At 44.6% G+C, this 5,564-nt stretch overlaps 1 long non-coding RNA gene across 1 annotated transcript; it reads right to left on the bottom strand.

Moving 5' to 3' along the window:
* Nucleotides 1–882: 882 nt before the first annotated feature.
* LOC122377293 lies at nt 883–2,821 on the bottom strand. The gene is made up of 3 exons (XR_006255837.1): nt 2,506–2,821; nt 2,131–2,266; nt 883–1,445 (listed from the first exon to the last, which is right to left on the bottom strand). It is a non-coding gene; the product is annotated as an uncharacterized LOC122377293 (long non-coding RNA).
* Between the last annotated feature and the right edge of the window lie 2,743 nt (nt 2,822–5,564).

Raw genomic sequence — 5,564 nt, 5'->3', positions numbered from 1 at the left:
TACATATCTGAGCACTTGAGGAAAATTAATTTAGTCCCTTCCCCGCTTAAATTACTCGCGCTTCTAAATGAACACCAGGAAGAAGGTAATAGGACACTGTTAGGAGGGTTGGGTGTTTTACTACATGTAGTAAAATGTGTAAAATGTAGTAAAATGTAAAATGTAGTAAAAGTAAAATGTAAATATAGTAAAATGTAGTAAAACATGTAGTACTACATGTAGTAAAACACCCAACCCTCCTAACCCAGCCAGCAAATCGGAGCTTTCCCCGTACGGGGAAGGCCTGTGGCGAGCTTGGGGCAGGCTCGGGGAAACCCCAACCGTTCTCCTGGGGAAAACGGAGCGTTCGCTTGGGATTTGAGACACTTTGTACGGGGAACTTTATGCGGGATTCGTACGGGGAAACGGTATAACTGCCCAAGCGTTCCCCAAACGTCCCCCAAGCTACCCCGCGCCGACTATGGTTAAAACCCGTTGTTAAGGTCGGTTCCCCGTACGGGGCTTTCGAACATTTTCCCCAAGAAGATCCTGTGCGAGCCCCGCACATTCCCCCACCCGGCTATACGGGTTTATGCTTACTGGAGACCTTCCCCGATCGGGGAAACCGTGATTTCCCCTAACGTTCCAAGACCTTTCCCCCGCGCGAACCCCGGCCGTTCCCCGACTTGGCAATGGCCCCACTGCCTTGTCTGCTTTTTTCCCCGTACGGAGAAGCCAGTAAAAACCGCACTGGGAAACATCCGGGTCCCATTAAAATTGACAATGACTATTTATTTTGTCCGTAAACATACAAATATTTGTATACACATACTTGTATAAATACAAACAAAATTGTCCACTTGTTTCCCCGCAATAGGGAAATGATAAAACCACACAGGAAAATAATTAGAACCAATCCAATTGGCTATGCCTGTTTATTTCCAGACTTTCAGGACGCTTCAGCGACTAGATCACTACACAACAGTCGGCCAAGCATGGTATGTACCACCACAGCCTATCCTATTTTTATGTGGAGTCCTTCATTTGATGAAAGGTTAACATAGGTACTTGATATACTCGTTACAAATCAAGACAAACACTAAAAAGGTTATTATTCACTTAAAATACATTGTGAACGCTTAGCAGGTGGCAAACATGACATACAGCAGCAGCACAGCAGTGACAAACAACAGGTGACGAACACGAGCACTGGTAACCGGTCTAACCCCAGTTCTAACACGTCGAACCCCAGTTTTTCCTCTGCAGTAGGAGTCTGTTCAGCAGATTGAGTACGACGGCTTTGCTGTAGTCTCCCTACAGCTGGTCCCGCCTTCCGATCAGTAGTGCCCTGGATCCACAACTCGAGTCTTCCTTCTGGCTGTTTCAGACACATATCAGCGGTCAGCTGCCGCTGAGAGCCACCTTGCTATGATCCATGTCCCAGCGCATCTCCAGGAATTCTGCGGCTGTGGACAAAAACAAAAATATGTGCACTTGTAGGTATATCAATCAGGTTTTACAGCTAGCTACTACATGAAATGTCCTTATATGGAAACGTCAGCTTACGCTGAAACATGTTGAATGCCATTTTATAAAATTACACTTATTTATAACTTTTTTCCACGAAAAGTGCTTAAAAATTGAATGTGATATACTTAGAATAATTAATTAAATCAGGAAATAAAATTCAATAATTAGATTTGTACTTCTAAACATTTCTCATTCCAGGAAAAGTCATTAGGTAATAAATGTTTTACGTCTATATTACGCCTTACGAAGTTCCTCGCGAAAGCACTTGACAGATAAATGAACGCCGTTTGACAATTAAAATCGGTTGCTATATAGTTTTTCAAGATAACAATCCCTTTCACAAGCAGAGCTGTCTAGTAGAGCCGCTGAAACAGGCTCTTCCCGAAGACAGAAAATGGAATGCGAGAGCCTATTCAAATGCATGTTATTTATTACAATCGCGTCAATTGTTCGCACATCCCTGTAAGTGGTTGATGCGATCGTGATCTCATGTGTTTAATTAATGGGCTCTCGCATGAGATTTTCTGGCTGTAGAAAGAGTGTGTCTCAGCCTTTAGACTTGGGTGAAGGACAGGTTGTTCAACAGCTCTAAACTAGCCCCCACCCCCATAAACTGCTTACCATCTTCGCCTGGAAGTCGCTCTTCGGTTGCTCATGCGAGCAATTACGCATTAACTCCACGCCGGGTTCATACTGCTGTTGTGGGTTCTGCCAAGTCCCGTCGGAAACCTTCCGGTCGTAACCGGCAGACGTCCCTCTAGAACAGAAGCAGATGAAGCATTAGGCTGATGACATTATATTGTCCGGGCAATTTAAGGATAATCTCAGACGGAGGTTGATGACCTTAGTCATTTTTACGTCATATTCTGCATATCCTAGACAGTTATCAAGATATTGTGTGTATCGAAAGCTTTGTCTTTTACAATAAACTTGAGTTAGTATCGTCATTTTATATCTGTCATGGATTCGTTACAATTAAGTGCTTTAGTTCCTTACCAACACAGCATAGTTTCCTCGTCGAGCTGCGTCCTCCGTTGTTGCCGAGTCCAGCTTCTCACGCACTGACCCCAGCGGCCAGCGGTAGATCACGACTTTGAGCACAGGTCAGTCAAGCGGTCACCACATCTCGCCGTTCACCGTCTTCGTTCACAGCTCTGTAGTGTCGCCGCACTCTTCAGTGCCAACCATGGTCTGACCTGGAGCGGTACCTAGCCCACGGCTTGCTCACACAACCGCGCGGCGCAGTGACTCTGGACCGACTTCCCCCGTTCGTCCCGTCTGACACGTCGTCACGGCCCCATTCACGATGACAGATGGCGACAGGAGACGCCCCTCAACCAGATGTGCGAACGGAACCGACGGCGGCCGGTCGTTGCTACCCCTCCCTCCCCTCCCCTCGCTGCGTTGAGGCGACACATGTATGTCGTAGGCAGTGTGTTGTTGAAATTTTGATGCTTTTGTAATTTCAATGCGATGAGTGATGACAGAAGAAAGAAAACGTAATGTTTATGCCACAGCAGTGCGAGAAGAAACAAAGATCCTGAAAGTTGTCAAAGTTGTTTTTACCTCATGAAATAAGGGCACCAACGTTCGTTCAAAATAATGACGTGTGCGTGTCCTCATCCTCACGGCTTAGCAGGACCCGTAAACCAAGACGGCTTTACCTCTCTTTTAGGTCGGAAATTACATACATCAAATGCCTCAATCAAATGTCTGCGAATAACCGTTTTCATGATAGGTAACTGGTACACAATTGGTAGGCATTTGGTCCAGATGCGGTGCCGATTTGATCAATTATATCATACATTATTTTCGATTAAAACACTGAAATAAATAGGTATATGATATAAAGATATTAAAAAGAAATTTGGTGCAAATTTGGTCAGGTTTGATGCATTCGCCAGATCACCTGTCATGAAAACGATTATAAAAAAATTATATCGTTATAGGTATCGTTTTATCGTTATATCGTTATAAAATCGTTATATCGCTAATTTTTTTATTAATCTCCCTTCAATCGATGCTTGAACCTATAGCTCTAGAACTGCTCCTAAGACTGCTTTTAGCATTCCCAAGATGCATTTTTCTTTATTGAATACTTGTGGAATTACATGCTGGAAGTCGATCTCAAGACGTCCTACTGGCGGTTGGGATTCGTCTGGGGATTAAGTGTAAAATCCCGAGCGGGGAATTTCAACAGTTCCCCTACTTTTCCCCAATCAAACTGTTCTTGAAAATGGGTCGGGGATAACGCACCCTTCCCCGTTTGGGGAATCTGATCTTTTACCCGACCGAACCCCAACAGTGGGGTTTGATTGGGGAATGCTGCTCTTTCCCCGTACGGGGATCGGTGTAATTTCCCCATGTCTTTTGAACATATTACCAATACAGTCGGGGAAGGGATGGGGAACACGGACCGTTCCCCGATCCGATAGGGGAATTGTACGTTCTCCCCAAGCTTTCCCCAACACTGTCCCCGCACTTTCCCCAACCGAATTGCTGGCTGGGAACAGTGTCCTATTACCTTCTTCCTGGTGTTCATTTAGAAGCGCGAGTAATTTAAGCGGGGAAGGGACTAAATTAACTTTCCTCAAGTGCTCAGATATGTACTGTGCAATTACACCGCTAACGGTGTTAATATTTTTTTTGTGTGTAGGCGCCCATGATATAATGCGATCCACCAAGTTTAAAACCTCTCTTACAAGCACTGCAGGCTGGGCATGATTGCAAACTTTTGTTTAGGCTTGGTCAGTTTACTTGACCTGGTGACCTGACCTGACATGACCTGGGGTCAAAAATTTCACACATTGTCCAAAATTGATGTACAGAAAGATACTCCAAGCGGTGCGGCGCTACGCGTCGCGGTTTTTTATTCACACGCAAAAAACGCGACAGGGTGGTAACATATGCCCCCCCCCCCCCCACTGGAGCGAATGGCTTCAACTCCGACTCAGACTCCGGCTACTAAAATCGACTCCGACTCTGACTCCAACTCCGACTCCGACTCCGGACAGTTCTACTAAAATCCATATCATGATCTTGAGAGCTTGAAGTTCATAATGGCTAGTCACCGTGATAATGGCGATGTTTTTATCCTACCTGAAAGAAACGATCCCTTGTGCGTTCCAAGGCTTTGCGTTGCAAATATGCAACTAATAGGGTTAAAGGGACCCTCCCACCTTAACATTAGATTTGAGTTGAGCCATAGCCAAAATGGGGTCTCTGGCTCACAATTACCGGTTTCGGCACTCACAACATCGAGAAATGCCTTAAATCGGAAATATTGAATTTCAAAATTGCAGCATTTTGATTCAGAGGGGCTAATGCATAGGAATACCCCTCTGAATGTGTGACGTCAGGCAGATATCTAACGATTTTTAAATGTTTGACTAAAACGTTTTGTAGCACGCGGTGGTATATGCTGCTTTGCGCGCAACAAGTGCCGCACTTTCAGCTGCCAAACTATTGCTTCCAAATAAAGTCGCTAGGAACAGCGGAGATCGCAAAAAGTAAACAAAAGTAGAAGTCCAATATCTTGAAAACCGGTGAATATTTTTCGGTGAAATTTAGTAGATATTCGTTTTCGCTCTTTCTGAACCGAGTGCCACTTTCATCACTTTCGTGCCAATTCATAAACTTTTTTTAAGGTGGGAGGGTCCCTTTAAAAATAGCATGCAGAATTAAAAAGCAGGTTCTGGGGAATTCGCCGTTTTCTGCTTCTTTGATTGGCGTAGAAACAGGGGGGGGGGTGCATGCCCCAACCTCTGAGCCATTTTAAAGTAAAATATTTATTTTTGATTTAAATACAAAACTAAGAGCAGGAAATAGTTCAGCAAGGTGAGATGACCACAAAACTGCAAAGAATTTCTTCATAGGGGTATTGGGGCTCCCAGAAAGTGACATTGAAGTTTCGCTGCCCCCCCCCCCCACACACACACACTTTTCGTGAGGTTCCTACGCCCATGGCTTCTCTCGCTGAAAACGTTCTTCCAAAATAGCAAAATGACCTTTTTCGACAAAATCTTATTTCAAACGCAGCATCGTCAATCAAACAG

This window comes from Amphibalanus amphitrite, unplaced genomic scaffold (genome assembly GCF_019059575.1).
Source record: "Amphibalanus amphitrite isolate SeventyFive unplaced genomic scaffold, NRLGWU_Aamphi_draft 000043F_arrow, whole genome shotgun sequence".
Taxonomy (NCBI): Eukaryota; Metazoa; Arthropoda; class Thecostraca; order Balanomorpha; family Balanidae; genus Amphibalanus; species Amphibalanus amphitrite.
The sequence above is the reverse complement of the archived record's forward strand: the minus strand, read 5'-3'. Positions and strand labels throughout refer to the sequence as shown.